Source organism: Salmo salar, chromosome 17 (genome assembly GCF_965601325.2).
Source record: "Salmo salar chromosome 17, fSalSal1, whole genome shotgun sequence".
Classification (NCBI taxonomy): Eukaryota; Metazoa; Chordata; class Actinopteri; order Salmoniformes; family Salmonidae; genus Salmo; species Salmo salar.
Genome location: NC_138307.1, coordinates 29,982,115 through 29,992,427, shown reverse-complemented (window position 1 = coordinate 29,992,427; position 10,313 = coordinate 29,982,115). Strand labels below are relative to the sequence as shown.

General features: G+C 40.9%; 1 protein-coding gene and 1 long non-coding RNA gene across 2 annotated transcripts in view; both read right to left on the bottom strand.

Moving 5' to 3' along the window:
* LOC106575980 (uncharacterized) overlaps positions 1-10,313 on the bottom strand; it is a 185,525-nt gene that overhangs the window by 36,116 nt on the left and 139,096 nt on the right. The gene's annotated exons all lie outside the window — the stretch shown is intronic.
* On the bottom strand, positions 242-9,866 carry LOC123728054 (uncharacterized). Its single transcript, XR_014381284.1, has 5 exons — positions 9,735-9,866; positions 6,752-6,990; positions 5,995-6,091; positions 4,665-4,745; positions 242-1,093 (listed from the first exon to the last, which is right to left on the bottom strand). It is a non-coding gene; the product is annotated as an uncharacterized LOC123728054 (long non-coding RNA).

The window sequence follows — 10,313 nt, the reverse complement described above, 5'->3', positions numbered from 1 at the left end:
TTTAAGTTGCTCTGCTGAGAGAAACTCTTCCCACAGCCAGAACAGGAGTAGGGCTTTTCTCCAGTGTTGAATTATGAACTGTCAGATCTCTTGATATTTTGCAGCTCTTCCCACAGTCAGAGCAGGGATACAGATTCTCTCCTGAGTGTATTTTTAGTTGTATTTTTAGCTTTGATAGTGTTAAAAAGAAAAATGCAATTGCAATCTCTTTGCAATAAGGAATTGAGACCTAAAGCTCAAGAGAAGTCTAAGAGAGTGTTTAATACCATGGATACAGTCAGCTGAGTGCATGCATTCAGAAAGCTCACAACACATTTTATACTCTTCCCTTATAGGCATCACCTCCCCAGCTATACATTTTATGGCCCCAATGAGTTTCCCTCTTTCCCCCTGTGGAATGTCCATGGTCCTCTCTTTGTTTAGCCAGATGTCAGAATCCCAACCCGTCCATCTTCTGTTCTGGGCCTGACCCTGCTCCGAGGCAATTTCCTCTTCTCTGATTAGGTCAACATTTCTAAATGAGCATACACACAGTTTCATGTCCTAAACTCCATTAATACTCACAGTAATCATTCACTAAACAGGATACAAACTAACTACAGTTTAACTTGAAACATGTTGCATTTTAATAGAATCCATCAGTTCTAAATGTTCCGTTGCCATGCTGTCTGGCAACACTCTGATCCCTTGCTTGCTAGCTAGCCAACTACAATTAACAGTCACATCAAACCATGCAGCTAGAATAACAGCAAAGTAACTGCTTTTAATTTTGTTTGACCTGTATTTAAATTGACATTTCTTTGTATATATCCATAAAGATTATGCGGATTCATGATTTCGACTGGCTGAGACAAGATGTCAGATTCGTCCTGACACGTTAATTCTCAATAGCATAGTGCATATCGAATTTCAGTATTGAAACAATGTTGCAAATGTTGAAAGACAGACAGCAACGTTTGTACAACCCCCCGTTGATGCAAATAAAAATGTTAGGCTAAAAGCAAGGGGAAATAATGTCTAGATGCCTTTTACAGTGGAGATCAAGTTAATGAATTGGCTGGCTGGGCTGATGGGCCAGTGGATGAGCAGGGATCTGTCAGACGGAACAGAAAACAAGATACCCATTTTTGCATCATAGCTGATTGCATCTGTGCTAAACAGTGTTTTTAGAATGGCTTAGAACACGTCTCAACCAATCACAAAGCTTGTTTTGACCAACCCGTTGTAGAATCTTTTTGAACAATAGCCTGTATAGAAATCAAAAGTTCTTTGGTGCTGCAGTATGCCTCATTCATTGTCATGCACTGTTCTGGTATAAAAAGAATTATTCGGATTGTCTCCAGTCATGTAAAATGATGTAGAATTGCATGAAATGAGTTTATAAAAGGCCATTTTTGAACAGAAATAAGATGAGATTCATGCAGTGCTTATATTATAATGGATATATTTTCACCCCTACCCTTGTACATGGTGTTCTGGGAATCCACAACCTTTGACATGTAACGCTTACAAAATGAAGAACTGTTTCTAAAACTGCATATCTAAGGCTCTGGTCTGTTCTAGGAGTGAGGGTAAACAATAGGCATGTTCTCTGCTATCCACTTTATGTTTTAATTATTATTTTGGGTATAGGGGAGAGTCACTTGTTTTTCCCAAGCGTTCAGGGAGGGTCGGGTAAAAATATATTTTAGTGAAGGGAGGGGCATACATTTATATTTCAGAGATACAATTTTCTCCAGGTATCCCTCATTATAAATAATGTACAGTCCCTTAGTAGTAAAAAAATAATCCACCCTAACGAATGGAGAAAACTGATCACACCATCTCTATCTGATACATGTTGTGTCTACTATCTCAATCTCACAGACAACTTCAGACGGAAGCAGTACCACCCAGTCAACCAGCCTCAGAGGATATTCAACGCTAAGGGCAAACCCAAGGTCATCTCAATCTTTTTTGCAGTCGAAGCTAACAAAACAAAACACACCAAAACTGACAAGTAAAGTAAAGAGGCTAATATTCTATAATGCTCCCTTTCTTCTACACAATTCAATCACAGTGAGAAACAATAGGACAACAATAGTGTTCTACACTTTCTTCATTTGATCCAATTCACTGTTACCACTTATTTTATGAGATGAGAATTAAGTGATGGAGTGACTTTAATCTTAGCTGGTCTGAGAGAACTGATGAAGCTTCTCTCCTTTTGTTACCAAAAAGGGAGGTTACTTTAAACAGTAAATGGTAAATCAGAGAGTGCGATGGACCCCACTGTCAATCCAGCAAAAAATATATATTTTTAATCTGCAAAAGACATCGCTCGTTTGTATCCGTTTGTGTGCTTAAATTGCTTTGTTGAGAGAATCTCGCCCCACAGTCAGAGCAGGATAAAGGCTTCTCTCCTGTGTGTACTCTCTGATGAACTGTCAGAGCACTTGATGTTGTGAAACTCTTCCCACATTCAGAGCAGGAGTAAGGCTTCTCTCCTGTGTGTAAACGTTGGTGATTCTTTAAGCTGCTGTGTTGAGTGAAACGCTTTCCACAGTCAGAACAGAAGGAAAGCCTCTCTTCGGTGTGTGTTCTCTGATGAACATTTAGCGCAGCTGAAGTTGGGAAGTATTTACAACAGTCAGAGCAAGAGTAAGGCTTCTCTCCTGTGTGTATATGTTGGTGTGATTTTACGCTGCTCTGTAGAGAGAAACTCTTCCCACATTCAGAGCAGGAGTAAGGCTTCTCTCCTATATGTATACGCTGGTGACATTTTAACATTTCAAATTGGGTGAAACATTTTCCACAGTCCGAGTATGAGTAAGGCTTTTCTTCTGTATGTACACGTTCATGTGCTTTTAACCTGTTGAGGTCAGACGTTCCGCTAGCGGAACCCCGTTCCGCCTGTGGAACCCCTAGCCAACAGCCAATGGCATCGCACGGCGTGAAATACAAAACCGACTAAAATACCACAATTCAATTTTCTCAAACAATCAACTATTTTACACCATTTTAAGGATAGTACTCTCGTTAATCTAACCACGTTGTCCGATTTCAAAAAGGCTTTACAGCAAAAGCAAAACATTAGATTATGTTAGGAGAGTACATAGACACAAATAATCACACAGCCATTTTCTAAGCAAGCATATATGTCACATAAACCCAAACCCCAGCTAAATGCAGCACTAACCTTTGATGATCTTCATCAGATGACACTCCTAGGACATTATGTTATACAATACATGCATGTTTTGTTCAATCAAGTTCATATTTATATCAAAAACCAGCTTTTTACATTAGCATGTGATGTTCAGAACTAGCATACCCACCGAAAACCTCAGGTGAATTTACTAAATTACTCATGATAAACGTTGACAAAATACATAACAATTATTTAAAGAATTATAGATACAGAACTCCTTTATGCAATCGCTATGTCCGATTTTAAAATAGCTTTTCAGCGAAAGCACATTTTGCAATATTCTGAGTACATAGCTCGGCCATCACAGGCTAGCTAATTTGACACCCACCAAGTTTGGGGCTCACTAAACTCAGAATTACTATTAGAAAAATTGGATTACCTTTGCTGTTCTTCATCAGAATGCACTCCCAGGACTTCTACTTCAACAACAAATGTTGTTTTGGTTCCAAATAATCCATAGTTATATCCAAATACCTCCGTTTTGTTTGTGCGTTCAGGTCACTATCCGAAGGGTAACGCACGAGCGCATTACGTGACAAAAAATGTCAAAATATTCCATTACCGTACTTAGAAGCATGTCAAACGCTGTTTAAAATCAATTTTTTTGCTATTTTTCTCGTAAAATAGCGATAATATTCCAACCGGGCAACGTTGTATTCATTCAAAGGCTGAAAGAAAAAAATTGAGAAGTCTCGTGAACGCACATCTCAGTCTCACTGTCTCCAGGCTGACCACTTACAAACTCTGCTGCTGTACTTTGCCCAGAGACAGCAGACACCCCATTCCACTTTCTGGCGGCATTAGAGAGCCAATGGAAGCCTTAGAAAGTGTCACGTTACAGCACAGATGCTGTAATGTCGATAAAGATGCAACAGAAGGACAACAAATTGTCAGACAGGGCACTTCCTGTATGGAATCTTCTCAGGTTTTGGCCTGCCATATGACTTCTGTTATACTCACAGACACCATTCAAACAGTTTTAGAAACTTTAGAGTGTTTTCTATCCAAATCCACTAATTATATGCATATTCTAGTTTCTGGGCAGGAGTAGTAACCAGATTAAATCGGTACGTTTTTTTATCCGGACGTGAAAATACTGCCCCCTAACCCAAAGAAGTTAAGGTATCCAATAGGGAGAAACTTTTCCCACAGTCAGAGCAGAAGTAAGGCTTCTTTCCTGTGTGTATATGTTGGTGTATTTTTAAAATGCTCCGCTGAGAGAATCTCCCCCTACAGTCAGAGCAGGAAAAAGGCTTCTCTCCTGTGTGTGTTCTCTGGTGAACTGTTAGGTCAGATGACATTGTGAAGCATTTTCCACAGTCAGAGCAAGAGTAAGGTTTCTCTCCTGTGTGTATGCTTTGGTGTGATTTTAAGCTGCTCTGTTGAGAGAATCTCAACCCACAGTCAGAGCAGGAGTACGCCTTCTCTCCTGTGTGTATTTTTAGCTTTCAAAGAATTGGGAAAATCTTCTTACAATATGGGCAGTGGTGAGACCTCTTAGGTCTGTGATCTTCCTGTTGTTGCTCTCTGGATGTAGAGAATGTCTCAATGTGACCTGTGTGAACAGCATCAGAAATAAAAGTCAGTGTGATAAACAGTGATTGTACAAAATATTAGGAACACCTGCTCCTTCCGTGACAGACTGACCAGGTGAAAGCTATGATCCCTTATTGATGTCACTTTTTAAATCCACTTCAAAATCACTGTCGATGAAGGGGTGGAGACAGGAGGAATTTTAAATCTTGAGACATGGATTGTGTATGTGGGCCATTTAGAGGGTGAATCAGCAAGACAAACGATTGAAGTGTCTTTGAAAGGGGTGTGGTAATAGGTGCCAAAATCTTCATTATGAAAAATATCTAACGGGCAAATTATTAAGGCGATGTGCTTTATCTATTACCTAGTGCACAAGTTCACTACCGGTATTTATATAAAAAGTACAAATCCCAAAAAACGTCAGTCAGCAGAATGCTAACAAGTACTAAGGAATCCTCAAAGAGAGTACTAGCTAATGCTAATGAACGCATTGCGAACATTTTGTACAGTTTCTGACCTAAACTATACAGGTAACTCAAAAACGCCACTTACAGTTTGTTGCAGGAACAAAACGAATATTAGCCTGCAAGGCTCTTGATCCAGGAGGGGATTATCTGCTGTTACCTAACGAATGTTTGATTTTGGAAGAAGATAACCACTGAGCTAACTAGCTCCTAAATTAGCAAAGCAAATGCACAACTGCAGAGCATTTAACACATTGTAGACTGTTAACAGCTGTAAGATATCTAGCTGGCAAACATTTAGTTGTGAATTCCATACTGTAATTAGATGGCGCATGCTGCACAACAGTAACTGATTCACAAGGCTCCAGTCTCTTCTCGTTGTGTGTTTGTCATCAAACACCACGTGACTGGGGGACTACCGTAAACTACATAATAATGTGACAGATGAAATTAAGAAAGCAAGGTTCTGTATCTCCTAACGTATTGCAAATTGACATTAGTCATTTAGCAGAACAGTAGTGAGTGCATACATTTTAATACTTTTTTTCCGCACTGGTCCCCTGTGGGAATCGAACCCACAACTCCAGGGTGAACCATTCATTCAAAAGACTAGAAATCATAACAAAAAATAGTGCCATGTAACAGTAGTGAGTACATACATTTTAATACTTTTTTCCCCGCACTGGTCCCCTGTGGGAATCGAACCCACAACTCTAGGGTGAACCATTCATTCAAAAGACTAGAAATCATAACAAAAAAAAGTGATATGGAAGAAAAGTAAAGGGTACAAGACTGTGTACATACCAGTTAGGGGGCAAACAAACTACTCATCCCATACAGCAGTGCGGCCTGTTTCATCCAATCGGAGCAGATGAAATTCTCATGACCACTGGAATCGTTCCTTGGAAATTTGAAAAACATGCCGGTTGTTTGGCAGAGTATTGAGTTTTTGGTAATTTGTATCATGTCCAACCCCCCTCCCTTTCGCTCTGTTGTATGTAACATAGAGCTGTTTTCTAAAATAAATGTTAATAATAATAATAATAAAGGTGCAGAAATTAAAATACATGAAAGATTGTTTTTCCTGGACAAAAAAGGTAACCATGAATTAAAAAGTAAAGCGTAAAAACAATAAACTAAAACACAATGTGTTTAATGTGGGTTTAAATAGGAGTGAAGAGCGTCTCTTCACAGCTGGGATTCTGTACTGATGAATATCATTTGATTCCTCTGATGGTAATTTGATCATTGATTTTACTGGGTGACATACAAATAATTAAAATCCAGACAGAAAATATTTACACAAGAAGCAACCTAATATCACACAGTCAACCTCTCATTTCATTTAGTAAGTTCACCATTCTGCCGTTCTCACTGTTAAACATCGCACAGTGTTCAACACAACGGCTCTTTATCTCAATCATTTAATCTGATCAGTCAACACCAGTGACCAACATCTACCTTCTCATTGAAACAGTTCATCATGAAACAGTTCTACTGCAACTTTTTATGCACAGTGGGGAGTTGGAACGAACAACACAAACTTAGAACCTGCTCTTACCATGACTAACAGATTTCCCAATCTTCTCCTCCTCTTCTTCATCTTTAATGTTGACATTCAGCTCCAGTGTTTGACTGTAGTCTTCCAGCTTCACTGATGCCATCTCTGGATCCTGCAGTGCAAACTGGGCTCCACTGTCACAATCAGGACCCAGTGACTGTAGGTTTGGACTCCGTGTGGAAGGAGAGAGGCAGGCTGGGTTTGTCCTCACTGTTGATGTTACCGGCCTCAGACTTAATCTGAGTCGGCCAGTAGTAATAAAGAAAAAAATACACAGAAGTTAGTCTTGACAGTTCAGGCACTTTCTTTATTCCCTAAAAATATATTATATTTCTTCTTGTTCAATTATCTAATTCACCACTTGACTTGGACTGAAATAGGTGCCCGTGCTCATTTTGGGTGCCGGTACTGTTTATATTTAGGGGTAGGGGCTACACAATAATGTTGAGCTAATATTCTATAAGAGGAACATGATCTCAAGCAGTAGAAATGTAAGTACTCTGCTCCGGTGAGCTCCTGTCCAAATCAAGCACTGATCTCATTTCAGTCGATCAGGTAGCTAAGCATTGACAACAAATACAGGACTAACATCAGGACAAAGATCGAATCGTAGTACACCGGCTCCAACGCTCGTCGGATGTGGCAAGGTTTGCAAACTATTGCAGACTACAAAGGGAAGCACATCCGAGAGCTGCCCAGTGACACGAGCCTACCAGAGGAGCTAAATAACTTATATTCTCGCTTTAAGGCAAGGAACACTGAAACATGCATGAGAGCATCAGCTGTTCCAGACAACTGTGTGATCATGCTCTCCGCAGCCAATGTGAGTAAGACCTTTAAACAGGTCAACATTCACAAGGCCGCTGGGCCACACGGATTACCAGGACGTGTACTCCAAGCATGCGCTGACCAACTGGCAAGAGTCTTCACTGACATGTTCTACCTCTCCCTGTCTGAGTCTGTAATACCAACATGTTTCAAGCAGACCACCATAGTCCCTGTGCCCAAGAACACTAAGGTAACCTGCCTAAATGACTACCGACCCGTAGCACTCACATCTGTAGCTGTGAAATGCTTTGAAAGGCAGGTCATGGCTCACAACAGCATTATCCCAGAAACCCTAGGGCCACTCCAATTTGCATACTGCACCAACAGATCCACAGATGATGCAATCTCAATTGCACTCCACACTGCCCTTTCTCACCTGGACAAAAGGAACACCTACGTGAGAATGCTATTTATTGACTACAGCTCAGCGTTCAACACCATAGTGCCCTCAAAGCTCATCACTAAGCTAAGGACCCTGGGACAAAACACCTCCCTCTGCAAATGGATCCTGGACTTCCTGACAGGCCGCCCCCAGGTGGCAAGGGTAGGTAACAACACATCCGCCATAGTGATCCCCAACACGGAGGGCCCTCAGGGGTGCGTACTCAGTCCCCTCCTGTACTCCCTGTTCACTCATGACTGTACGGCTAGGCACGAATCCAATACCACCATTAAGTTTGCTGATGACAACATTGGTGGGCCCGATCACCGACAATGATGAGAAAGCTTATAGGGAGGTGGTCAAAGACCTGACTGTGTGGTGCAAGGACAACAACCTCTCCCTCAACGTGATCAAGACAAAAGGAGATGATTGTAGACTACAGGAAAAGGAAGACTGAGCACGCTCCCATTCTCATCGACGGGGCTGTAGTGGAGCAGGTTGAGAGCTTCAAGTTCCTTGGAGTCCACATCACCAACAAACTAACATGGTTCAAGCACACCAAGACAGTCGTGAAGAGGACACAACAAAACCTATTCCCCTCAGGAGACTGAAAAGATTTGGCATGGGTCCTCAGATCCTCAAAAAGTTAATCAGCTGCACCATTGAGAGCATCCTGACTGGTTGCATCACTACCTGGTATGGCAACTGCTTGGCCTTTGACTGCAAGGCACTACAGAGGGTAGTATGTATGGCCCAGTACATCACCAGGGCCATGCTTCCTGAGATCCAGGACCTCTATACCAGGTGCTGTCGGAGGAAGGCCCTAAAATTGTCAAAGACTCCAGCCACCCTAGTCATAGACTGTTTTCTCTGCTACCGGACGGCAAACGGTACCAGAGCCCCAAGTCTAGGACCAAGAGGCTTCTAAACAACTTCTACCCACAAGCCATAAGACTCTTGAACAGCTAATCAAATGGCTACCCAGACTATTTACATTGCCCCCACACACCGCTGCTACTACTCTCTTATCTATGCATAGCCACTTTAATAACTCTACCTACATGTGCATAATTACCTCGACACCGGTGCCCCCCGCACATTGACTCTGTACCCCCTGTATATTGCGCCGCTATTGTTATTTAGTGCTGCTCTTTCATTATTCTTATCTCTTACTTTAAGGTATTTTCTTAAAACTGCACTGTTGGTTAAGGGCTTGTAAGTAAGCATTTAACTTTAAGGTCTATACATGTTGTATTCGGCGCATGTGACAAATAAAATGTGATTTGAAAACATGAATTCATTCACATTAGACACAACGTAAGAGCACGTTATAGTAGATTTCCTAAGTTCACATAAAATGACTCAAAAACCATGCAGTACATTGCAGGGTTACTATTTTCCTGAACAACCGTGTCTTTTTTGTATCATTTCAATCAAAACACTATTGTATTTCCCGTGCACATTATAGTAACAGACCGAGTGGGCGCCGCCATTTTACCAGCTCGTTAATTTTACTCAAAACCAATAACTTTCATCAAAAACATCTCAAATAAATGGATTCTTTATGAAATTACCTTGAGAAAAATATGTACATCCACTCAGACAAACCCAAAGTCTCTAGCTATGTGACTTGTAAAATAGTTTACCACGTTCTTCACTCGGTTTGACACAGAAATTACACATCAAACGTGATAATACCTTAATGGATGTGTTACCTAGCATGGAATGACATGTTCTTTCGATATTGTAAAGTTTAAACGTGCTATTCCATACCTGTAGTAATAAACTGAAACGGACACACACAAAGGTTATCTTCTTGACTGCACCGTTTTGGCGCTTTCTTTATTCGGAAGAATGGTGCCCGCCTGCCGGGAACTTCCTGTTCTCCACTACCACAGTGCAACCTTCTCATTACATGAGAAGGGGATAGATGCTACTACTGCTGCCGCCGCCTCCTCAGTGGGGTAAACTAAAGTACAAAGGTAAACAAAATTTAAGAGATGACAAAAGCAGTTTCTTTATAAAATACATGAATGTTTATTTATAACACATGCTGAGAGCAAATGCACCTCTAACTAAATGTAACTCCAAAGGAACGGCAATTTAAGGGATAGTTTAATCAAATTACAAATGTACACATTGGTTTCTTCACCCTGTATACAATCCCAAAAATGTGCATGTCAACAGTGAAGTTCTTAAGATGGAGGACTTTCAGTAACAGCAGTGTTCCCCAATCCAGGTCCCAAGGGGTGTAAATGTTTGTTTTTGCCCTAGCACTCACATACCTTATTCAATTCAAAGGCTTGAGTTGCTTAGTTGAATCCAGTGTGTGAGTGTTAGGGCAAAAACAAA